The sequence below is a fragment of the Natator depressus genome, chromosome 1 (assembly GCF_965152275.1).
Source record: "Natator depressus isolate rNatDep1 chromosome 1, rNatDep2.hap1, whole genome shotgun sequence".
NCBI lineage: Eukaryota > Metazoa > Chordata > Testudines > Cheloniidae > Natator > Natator depressus.
The window spans coordinates 255563098-255575502 of NC_134234.1; positions in this window are offsets into that span (position 1 = coordinate 255563098).

The window sequence follows — 12405 nt, forward strand, 5'->3', positions numbered from 1 at the left end:
TAGTGCTACGGATTCTCCCAGAAGGGATTGTGGGAGTTTTACACATCCCTCTGAAATACTCAGTCAGCACTGAGTCACAGATGGTGGAAGACAGGATAGCAAACTAGATGGCTGGAATGAGGCAGTTGCTTTGAGTTGTTGCGGTGTTTCAGGTTTATCTCCCAAACGTCACACCCACAACCCCAGGCCCCATGACATACACAATCCAGCTCCGAGTCCTTCATATACAGCAGACAGTTTAAACACACAAACAGGTTGGGAAGAAATGCTGTTGAGAGGCATTTCACCCATAAGTCTTTTAATTTTAAATGGAGCTGGTTTATAACAACCCCACGGAAGCGTCCTTGGAGACCCGTTCCTGTTTTGCGGCATCAGACCCACTTCTGAGCACTGCACCTCCTTCACACACCCCCTGCTCCAGGCATCGGACCCACCTGACATGGGGGCGATGGGGGGTAGAGGGCAAAGATGGTCTGGATGGAGGAAAAAAATCACACACACATAGAGAATGTTTTGGGCCTTGGTGTTTTATGCAGGGATCTTCACTGGGTGATGGGCAAGGGCGGGTTATCAGAGCCCCCCCCCCTCCCCCGCACAGAGCACAGTGGAGACCCCCACTGGGTGGCTGGGGCCATCAAGCCATAGAAGGACAAGAGCCGCCCCACACCCCATCACGGAGGGGCCCTGCAGATCGCACAGGCCGGGGGAGGGGCTATCACCAGAACCTAGAAGGGACTGGGGGGAGGGGACGGCGCTATCCCGGGCGGGGGCTGGACCCTGGCTGCGGTGGGAGCCCCCGCTGGGTGGAGTCCCTGGCTGGGTGGAGGGGGTCTGCCCGCTGACAGCCCTGGCTGGGGGGGGCGGGGCAGGGACTCGGTCTCACCTGCGCCTCCTCGGCTCTGAACCCCAAAATATCAGCTTCGCTCGGTTGTTAGGGAGAGAGACGTGCTTGCCTTAGCAACCAGCGCCGGAAGTCCCGCCTCCCCTTTCTCATTGGTTGGTTTGGAAAATTCGAAACGTCTTATTGGTTCCAAGGTTTGTCGATGGCGTGAAAGGGTCCTTCCTCCTCCTCGGGGCTGGGGTGGTAGGCGTCCAATACCTGCCTGATCACATGTGAGCTCAAAGTATTGGGAGGGAGCCCCTGTGTCAGTGGTTCAGGTTCTTGAGGGGTTGTGCTCAGAGCAGGCACTAGTTCCTCAGCGTCACGGGATATAGCTCCCACGCCCTGGCACGGCACCCTGACAACACAGGGCCACCCACATAGCAAAACCCTGCCCGCAAGAGCATGACACTGAGGCTGCCATGCCATGCCAGTGGTGTGCACAGCACCACCCACATTGAGATAGCAGGGTGCGGGGAGACCGCTGCACCGTGCACTTCCATGCCCTGGCACCACCCATGCCATGACAGTATAGCACCAGAGGCTGCTCAACAAAATCTACAGCCCTAGGCAACACTTCCATGTGCCCCATACCACTCAAATTGACCCGGCTGCCGATCTGTCATGACAAAGGTGCGGCCAGGCCAAATGTGATTTGCTAGGCAGCTACAAGTGGCGTCACACCCTGGAGTGCGGCATTGCAATATCACTCAAATTGGCGCAACAGCCCCTCTGTCATGATGGAGGGGCCAGCTGGATCAAATCTGCCACCCTTGGCAGCTGCCCAGGAATCTGCTACCCTAGGCAGGTGCCTAACTGATATATAGCTAGAGCAGCCTCTGCATGGCACAGTGAGACCTGCATACCATCACATTGCCATGCCATGGCATAATGCATGCCATGACACTATGGCATTGTGACACGTCCATGCCACAACACTATCCATGCCACGGCGCCACTGAGACTGGCAATTCATAAAACTGCCCTACCGTGACAACACTGTGAGGGCATCCTGCCTGGGCATCACTGTGCCACAGCACTACCCACTCCAAGACGCCTTCATGCTGCTGCAATGTGCAGACCTGCCATGCTGTGATGTCATGACACTTCTATGCCACCCCAACACCTTGTCTTCTCGTGCTGACATTACCTTGAGGTTCACATCCCTGTTCATTAGTCCTCTGCAACAAGATCATTGCATTAGCAGCAGTGCTGCAATGCCACCTCCTTCCCCCTTGGAGGTGGGGAGTGTAATATTTTCAATAGACAATTCTTCAAATAGATCAGGGCAGTTCTGGGGCCACTTGAGGGCTTTATGAGCTATTTACAGCATTGCCACAGACCATCAAGGTTTACAAATGGTACTGAGCCCAAAAAGGTTGCAAACCAATACTTTAGGGCTTGTCTACACTTGAAAGTTAATTAAGATTAAGGCAAGTTGTGAATTTACAGACCAATAGCTGTTCCTGAATAACTCTCTTAGTCTGGAATATGAGTGCTTTGTTCCTGTTTAGCTTTAACCCACTTTCACCCATGGCTATGCCACTTCCTTAGCATGATTATGGACAGTTGTGGCCTGGGAGAGGGGTGCCCCTGGACACCAGATCTGTAGAGAAGGGGCCATTGCTACCTAACCTCAGGCTTTTGGCTTGAGAAGGAGACTTTTCTAATCAGCCATCAAAACCTAAAGACCCTGAACTGTGCATTCTGATCAGACAGACTGCAAAGACAATAGACCTTGAGCTCTACCATTATCTGAACACACTTAAATTTTGGATGTAATGTTTTCGGGTTTAAAAAAACATTTTTGATATTAGGCCTCCACCCCTTTTAAATAGCAGAGAGTGCGGCTGGGAAGGGTCTGGAAAATCTCAAGCTTTTGAGTTTCTCATTCTAAACTCATTTGGGAGAAGCCTAAGACTTTCATGTTGGGGAGGAGAAAAATGCCTGTATGAATCTGGGGGGCGGGGGTGAGGAGGGGTAGGGGAAGGGTGTTATGGTTCAACAAGGAGCTGGCGTGACACTAACCACTCTCCCCCTCCCCTCCGGCCTCAGCAAAGACCTTTATACATTTCATTTCTGCTTGCTTTGAGGGTTTTCTATACCTGTAATTGTCTATGAAATCCTCTACGTCCCCAAAGTGCTGCATCTCTCGCTATAGAGTAGGTCTGGTAAAAAAAACAACAGAATTTCTGTCCTGTCAGAAATTCTGAGATTTTGAAATTTCATTTAGTCCTGAATTGGGATGAATAGTTGAAAGCTCAGCATTTTTTGCAAAATGAAATATTCTGAAAATATTTTGTCGCCACCTTATGAAAATGTTTCATTTCAATAAGGTTGAAACATTTCATTTTGACTATAATATAATATTAAGTAATCAAACAGTTTTAATGATTTCCCACTGAAAATTTGGACAAAGTCAATATGTTCCTGTGAAACATTTTGATTATGTGGAATCAGCATTTTCAGATGGAAAACTATTCCTTCAGAAAATGTTGATCAGCTCTACTGTCCAGTTAGCCAAGCATTGACCCCCTTCTAAACTAGAGGTTGAACAATTTAATAGGGCCTTTGGGCTAGATTAGCCCAAAGTCAATACATGAATGGCATCCCCACCAGCAAGCTCCAACAGTGTCCCAGTGGTTCATTTCCCTTACTTAAAAATGTGTTAGTCTGAAATCGTCTAGCTTTAACTTTCCATTGGCTTTTGTTGTACCTTTGTCTGCTAGATTGAAGAGCCCATTATCAAATTTTTGTTCCCCCTGTAGGTTCCCGTATGGTCTGTGATTGAGTCCTTTGTTTGATCTAATCCTAAACTCTTGGCCTCAGTGATATTTGTGGTGATGAGTTAGCTATGTGCCAGTATACAAAAATGTTTCTTTTGATCACTTTTAATAGTGTTGCCTCTCATGTTCATTGAATGATTTGCTGAGAGAGGGTAAAGAAGAGAGTTCACTTTATCTTCTCTACACCATTCCTTGTTCTCTCTTTCTCTGTCATGTCCTCTTTTAATCGCCACTTCTCTAAGTTAAACAGCACCAATCTTTTCAATCTCTCTTCATGTACAAGTCTTTCCACCAGCTCTCTGAGCAGTGTCCCAGCTCTGGATTCTTTTATTTCTGCTATGGCTTTTGATTTGGGGTGACCAGAACTGAAGCCAGTATTCAAGGTGAGCGTGTGCTGTCAATTGATATAGTTGCATCATAACATTTTCACTCTGACTTTTTTATTCCCTCCTTTATGCATCCTGACATTTTGTTTGCTTTTAATTTTAATTTTTTTTTTTTTTGGCTGCTGCTGCACAAAGAGCAGAGGTTTTCACTGAGTGGCCCACGGTGGCGCTCAGATCTTTTTCCTGAGTGGCCACATTTAATTTAGAACACAGCAGTGTGTATAAGTAGTTCCAGTGATGCCTTCCAGTGTGAGTTACCTTGCACTTATCTGTCACCATGCTGTCCAGTCGACTATCTTTTTTGGTCCCTCTGGAATTTCTGTTTTCAATAGCTTGACTAACCAACAAAATGTTGTGTCATTGGCACATTTTGCCACTTCACCCTTCACCTCCTTTCCTGATCACTAATAAATAAACGAACAACACTGATTCTAGCACAGCACGTTGGGGCACCTCCTAGTAACATTTTGCCATGTTGAAAATTGACCATTTGTCCCTACTGTTTGTCTTCTGTCTCTCAACCAGTTTCTAGTCCATTGCAGTATTTGATCTCTCATGCCATGACTATTTATTTCCCTTAATAGCTGCATAGAGAGGACTTTGTCAAAGGCTTTTTGAATAGCTAGATAAATTATATCAACCGGGTCGTCTTTATCCACCTTTTTGTTGACATCCCCAAAGAATTCTAAAAAATGAGAGCGATATGGCTTTCCTTTGCACAGCCTGTGCTGGTTTGTCCCTAGCAGAGCATGTTCATCTAAGTTATATTATAACGCTACCTGGTAGTGACGTGAGTGTAATTTTGCCCGGATCACTCATAGCACCTTTTTGAAGAGAAGTACACGTGCAAACCTCCAGTCCTCTCGTGCAACGGCTGATTTTAATGAGATGACATCTGATGAAGTGAGCTGTAGCTCATGAAAGCTTATGGTCAAATAAATTTGTTAGTCTCTAAGGTGTCACAAGTCCTCCTTTTCTTTTTGCGGATACAGACTAACACGGCTGCTGCTCTGAAACCTGCCATATTTTTGTTAGCAGCTCAATGTCACTCCTCCATTCCTTCAGAGATCCCTGATGAAATATCATTGGGTGCTGGTGACTTGCTCTTCTTTGGTTGATCAGTTTGCCCCAGCCCCTCCTTTTTCAACACCTCAGTCTGATTGCACCTCATCTTGGTTACCTGAATAAAGTAGGTCTGGGTGAAATATCTCTGCAGCGCTGGATACAGTGAAGGATGATGGCAAAGAAATCAAGGCTGCTCTGCCTTATCCTCCTTAGTTGTTTCCCTTACTCTCTGGTAATACAACAGATGCTCCTGATCTTTTGCCGGTTGCCTGTTCCTAATATACTTAAGGAATTTCTTATTGATTTCTATGCCTTTGGCTATTTGCTGTTCCACTTGCTTCTAACCTTTCTAATTTCCACTTCACATTTTACTTGTGGCAGTTTTTGTTCCTTTCTATTGTTTTCCCTTAGGTTGGATTTCCAGGTCTGAAGGGATACCTATTTGGCTCCAATAACCCCTACAACCTTGCCAGTTAACCAGACTGCTTTGCTCCTTGCTTTCCAGCATCCTTTTTTGTCTAGGAGCTGTGATGGGGTCCCCTCACTACAGGGGCAACTCCTTGTGGCTGGGTCTAGGAATTAGCTCTCTCCCTGTCTGGCGCCCCCATTTGTCAGTTGCTCATGCTGTGGCCTCTCTCCATGACTCGGGATGCTCCCTCTTTGTGACTCAGCCCTCCAACTAGGTCATGATGTAGTCCCACCAGACATACTGTCCAGATGCTGCCTCAGACAGTCTTCCAGTTCACATTTCCCAGCCCTGGACCCCTTTGCCAGTGTCTGGTAGGGGAACCTGGGGCTGCCCACTATTCTGGGTTCCAACCCAGAGACCCTATGACTAGCAGACTCAGATCCTGTTGCTGTTTACCAGGTATCTTCCTATCCCACCTCTCTATCTCCTAGCCTATCCCTGGTTTATCATCAGCGATTCCTCTGCTGTCCATGGCTACTCCACCCTTCTCAGTCTCTTGCCAGACTTCCCAGTCCAGGGCAGGATCTAGGTCTTACTCTTCTGCTGGATCTCCTTCTTGTCCCTAACTCCTTTCCCCCTCCAGGGAGTGACTGCAGTTGTCCTCCCTGCAGCCTCTTCCTGTACTCACTTCCAGGCTTATAATGCTAGCCCAGCTCCTCCCCCAGCTCGGCTTCATCTGCCATTAGGCCCTGTCAGTCTCTGGTTCCCCTCCAGGTGAAACATCTAAGGTTAATTGGCCTCTCCTTGCCCACATTAACCTGCTCAGGGTTTGTGTGGGGCAGACACCCCAGCACAGGGGCATGCATGCCTTCTGTGACTTTGATGGGCAGCTTGCCGTTGACTTCAGTGGAGTCAGGATATCATCCCAGAAGCCTCCAGGATGAGTCTAAGGACTGTAGTGTCCTGGGGTTTTGACTATAGTGTCTTTTTGCCTGGTTTCCTCTTTATTTCTTTAAATCCCCTTTTCTACTATTTAGTACCACAGTGGTCACTTTCGGATGATGTCTCCCTAGAAGATGCTGCTCTAGTTATATGGAAGATCCCTATTACTTAGTGGCTCAGTTATGGCTACGTCTTGAACTAGCTTCTGTGGGTTGCTGAGGAGTAAGACTCCAATTCAGCAAAGCACCTAAGCATATGCTTACAGGCCAGATCCTCAAAGGCATTTAGGCACCTAATGCTAATTGATTTCAATGGGAATTAGGTGCCTAAATCCCTTTGAGCATCTGGGCCTAAGTGCTTCTCTGAGTCAGGGCCTAAACTGAGAATAGCCTCTCCTTGGCTGTGGCTGCCACAGACGTAGCCTTAAAATTTCCCACCCGAGCTAGCACCAGACACAGCTCCATGAGCAGAAGCAACAGTGGAGAGCTTGTGCAGACTGGCTGCCAGTATTTTAACCACCATCTCGTCTAGCCCTGCTCAGAGCAGGTTCGGATGATACTATGGGTAAAACTCTAGCAGATGCCAGTGCCTCATCTCTACTAGCACCCCCACTATTGCTACCCCTGGTGGAGCTGTGCCAGTGACAGCAATGGTGAGAAATATTAAGGAAAAAAGTTTAGCGTAGACCCAGCCATTGTTTGCTTTCAAACCAGCTGTTCTAAGAAGTTTCTCCTGTCAACCTTGTCCCTGGTATGACCAGTTTACTTGTGGGTAGCTAAAAACACCCGTTATTACTGTATGATTGGATTTCTTGCTCAGCTGAACTCCCTCAGCATGGGAGCACATGAGCACGACACATACACACATACTCAATGCTATTTTCTGATCGAGAGGCTGGTAGCACCATCCTCCTCGTAGATTTGTATTCTAGCATTTGTATTCCTACCGCTTTCATCAGATAGTCCTCTCTGTGCAGAAGTGTTCTCTTTTGATCCTATAGAATCTGTTCCTCTTCCACTTGGGCCCCTAGCTAGTCAGTTCTTCCTGTATAGTTTATACCAAAGCACGACAGTATCCCATTGATTTTGTTTGTTTCAGAAATGTCTGTTATAACAAGCGCCTCTCCCATCTAGTTCACGTCTGTTTTGTCTTTATGCTTTCCACATTGGTCTATGGATATTTATAGCTTTTATTTGTGACAGTGCACCTATTTTTAATTAGCCCCTTTATCTGACACCCTGTTACTTTTCTAGAAAGTCCCTCTCTTTGATCCAGCTCTGCTTCTCCTCCATGGCAGCTGAAATTTCTGTCCTAGTATCAAATAGAGAGTCAACTTTGTAGGCCTGACATCCCCAACAGACACCTTGCTCCAACCTGAATGCGCCTTGACAACTGTCAGCTTTCTCTCTGCTTGTAGGCTAAATAAATCTTGGCATTTTGCTGCACCAGCAACCTGGTTCCACTTTGGTTAAGGTGAGGCCCACCACTTCTATAGCAGCTCTCTCCTTTCTCAAAAGTGCCCTGGTGCCTTACATTTGGATGAAGTGAGCTGTAGCTCATGAAAGCTTATGCTCAAATAAATTTGTTAGTCTCTAAGGTGCCACAAGTCCTCCTTTTCTTTTTGCGGATACAGACTAACACGGCTGCTATCTGAAACATTACATTTAGACTGTGAGCTCTTTAGGCAGGGATCCTCTCTTTGTGCTGTGTTTGTATCGCATCTAGTACAATGGGGTCCTGGTCCAGGACTAGGGCTCCCAGGTGCTACCCCAATACACATTAGCCCCTTCTTCTATATGTTTTCTGATCCATGTGTTGAGTCCCGGATGGTCCTTCTGTCTAGCTTGCCCTTTGTGAGGAACTGGAAGCATTACAGAGAAAGCTACCATACCTGTCATAAAAGCCCTGGATTTAAGCCTTCGTCCCAATAATCTAAGGGCTTGGCTACACTTGCGAGTTAGAGCGCATTAAAGCAGCCCCAGGTGCCCTCGCTCACTATCCGACCACACTGGCAAGGCACGTAGAGCGCCCGGACTCCACAGCTAGAGAGCTCCTGGTACTCCACCTCGGCGAGAAGATTAACGCTTGCTGCATCTTGGCTGAAACGCTCGGGTGTCAGGGTGAAAGGAGGTGTTGCATTACTGCACTCTGATCAACCTCCGGAAATGTCCCACAATCCCCTTAAGTCAAGTGGCCACTCTTGTCATTGTTTTTGAATCACTGCAGGAATGCAGATATGTCCTTTGAAAGCTCCGTTTCTGACAGCTGGCTGCTTATCTTTGCTTCGAGACAAAGCAATCATTAGTGTGAAATGCTGTGTGAGAGAGAGAGAAGCCGGGGGCAGGGGGTTCTGCTGCTGTCTGAACTTACAAGACAGCATACTGACATGCTCTCAGCCCCCCCAAAACCCACTCTCTTCCCCCCACATACACACAACACACTCCCTGTCACACTCCACCCCACCCCCCCCCATTTGAAAAGCACGTTGCAGCACTTGCATGCTGGGACAGCTGCCCATAATGCACTGCTCCCAATGCAGCTGCAAGTGCCGCAAATGTGGCCACGCCAATGCGCTGTCAGCTGTCAGTGTGGACAGACTGCAGCGCTTTCCCTACTGCACTCTCCGAAGGCTGGTTTAACTCAAAGCGCTCTACATTTGCAACTGTAGCCATGCCCTAAGTTTAGCTTCCAGGACCTCTCCCTCATACCAATCCGCACCAGGAACGCGGCGCTCACTAGCCATTGTCTAGGTGTCTCGGCAGCTCCACCACCTTTGCCTCAAGTTGGCAAGTCACTGGATGGTTCTTAAGCCCCCAGAGGAAATCAAACATAAACGTCACGTTTATTGTTCACAGCTTTACAAAAGAAAAATAGATATGATACATATACACACGTGCGCACGTGGAATCTCATGTCACGGATGTACAAAAGAGAGAGAGAGAGGGAGCGACTTGGCGTAGTTGTTTCCCTCCCCCCCCCCAGTCATGGTGCACTAAGATCACAGTGTTTTACAATTTGAACATGATTGTGTTTGAGCCCCCCCACATACGTCCCTCCCTCCAGCAGGGCGTTAGCTGCATCTCAGTGTGAACATAGGGCAGCTAGAGGAGAGGTAGGAGATCCAGTCAGAACAGACACTAGAATAATCCAGGAAACAACAATGTATTTGTCTGTCTCCCCTGCACCCCCACTTCCCCACCCTGTGTAGTTGAGAGAGAAAATGGAAAAGATCCTGCAGGTGGAACCACCAGACATGGAAAGTGGAAGGTTTTGAGGAGGGGAAAGCAAAACACGACACGAGCAATCACAAAACCCCAAAGTACCGCCCCCCGCCCAACAGTGTATGCAGACATCAGTGGCTTCACGCAGCTTGGAAACACTGAGTGGTCATGCACTCCAAAGGAAAATGAACTCCCCCACCTGCAGCTTCAAGTCCAGCAGCTTTCAATCCCGCGCCCCCCAAGCTGCTTCCCCTCTAAGGGTGCTGGCTCTTTCCCTGCACTCTGGTGAAAGTCCATCCTCAACTCCCCTTTTCTCCCACACCTGCTGAGCAGCTAAGAAGCACAGGCAGGCTACCTCCACATGTCATTAGCAAGTGACGGGGCTATGGAGCAGGCATGACTACTCAGACTGGACTATCTATCCTTTGGGATATTGTTTTCCCTTCCTTTCTGTACTCTGGCCCCAGGGAATTCATCTTGGATTCCACCTACTCTCCTTCTTGCTCTCTAATGTTGATCTGGAAAACATGCCCCAGGGAGCACCTCTTCCCCCTTTCCTTTGGTTAGCTCACTACAGAGGTGGCACCCACCACTTGGTGGGCAGCCCAGGAAAGCATTGTCCTAGCTAACCCAGCCATGCTGGCCCTTTCCCAACTCCCAACTGCCTTTGAACTTGATATGCAGAACCTTTTCTGCCCCAAAGATCCTCCACCAGAAGGCAGCACAGAGTCTAGCAAAGCAGGTGCAATGGCCAACCATGAGCACTCCCACCAAGGAAAATACCCTCTGCCCGCAGCCTACCAAGGGGAGTCAGTGAAGAAGGGGAAATGCAGATTGTTGGCCAAATGGAAAGAGGAAACAAATTGGCTCTATTTCAGAAGAGACTCCAGTTGCAACCCTGAGACCAGGGTGTAACGACTTGCTTCGCTTTTCCCCACCAAGGGCTGTAACTGAGGCCTTTCCAGCAGCAGAGTGGGGAACAGCTGGTTACTGACCCAGCATCTAAGTGTTCAGGGTCAGATAAAATACAAGAAGAAGCCTTCAAACCCCAAAGGGCCTGATTCATCTCTCACTCTACCAGTGACACTCCAAAGCAACTTCAGTCAAGTCAGTGGAGTTACATCAGGCTGGTGCCAGAGAGAAGAATCAGGCCCTGAACTTGTTTTAGGGGGAAAGATTTGGGATCACAGTTTGCTTTTTGTCTGCATGCTTCCCAGTCCTGGCTGCAAGTGGGACATGCCCACCCCAAATCCCTGCATGGCTGGGGGGTGGAGAAAGAAGGCTGAGCAAAGGAACACACCCAGCTGCAATCCCAGGTTTGAAAAGCTGCATTCTGAGTGGCTCAGAGAGAACACACCCAGTTTCTACGCTACAGCCAATCAGATTTGGACCTGGTGCAAATGAAACTCAGTTGACTACAATGGAGCTGCTTTAACATAAGCCAGAGTTGAATCTGGCTCAATCTCTCCATACATACAGCAGATATGAAAATATATAGCATAGAAAGAGAACGCATGCTGGTGTGGTAGAGAGGCTTGAGCAGCATGGGATGACCACATTATTCCTGGGTGGCACAGCGCTGAGCGAGTTATTCAGGTCATCCTAATTCAGTACCAATAGAAGACTCAGAGCACCCTACCCCCTCAGAGAGCCTGTTTAGGCCACAGAAAAATGCTTTAAGAAATGGTGGAGAGGTGCTAACAACATTATTGGAACTACCTTGTATCCCTCTGCTTGTAGTCAGGTTCCCTGCATACCAGGAGTCTAACTGTACTTGTCTCAAAGGCAGGGGTGAAAGTAAAGGACAGAGCACAGTTCCATCCCCCCTGCAAAAAGCAGAGGGAGCGCTCCCCTCTCTCTCCTTGCCTAGAGCAAACGTGCGGCCTCCCAGCTCCCCCATCCCTCTCCCCTGGTGCAGAGAAAGCTCCTTGTGCTGTTTCCATCTACTTTTTTTACCGCCCAGAGGGAAAGGTCAACTTGTGCTTTTCTAAAACCTCTAAAAGGCCTTTCTAATACACCATCACGTCATGGTTTTGAGGTCAAGATACCTCCTGATCTATTAGAGCTGGAAACAGAAACTCCTTGTCAGTAGTAAAAGCATCTGATTTTAACTTTGGTGTGTCACAAGATATTGGACCTTGTCCGTGGGTGGGCATCCTGAGCACTCCAGCTTTGTAATTTTGGTGGGGGGAACATTCCACCTCTAGAGCAGGGAGAATTAGGGAACATTTCTTGGCAGGTTGGCTGGTTTTTAAAGGCAGCTGTTTAAATTGCTTCAGAGGTTTGGAATGTTCGAAGTATTTCCAGTGGAGATGGCTTATTGGACAGAGTGCAGGGGAGGAAGCCAACAGTGCCTGATAAATGCATCTTTCATGTGGCTAGCACCACTCCCTATATATTATAAATGTGTGTGTGTGTTTGCATTTACTGTATTCTTAGGACTAAAAAGGGTTTGCTGATGAGATGGAGTTTGAGTCGTATTATATAAATATAGCTATCCATAAAAAAAATTATCAGTAAAGTTGGCATTAGCTTTGCCACCCATCATATTGGCTGTAACTACCTGCTTTCCAAGAGGGTGTAAGATGTATTTGATTGACTAGGATTGGAGGGGGTTGATGGGTAGGGACAGTAATAGATTGATGGTAATGCTGTCAAGTAGCTTTAGGCCCAGCATTTAAGTGTGGTAAAAGCACGGCCTCACAAAATTTACAAT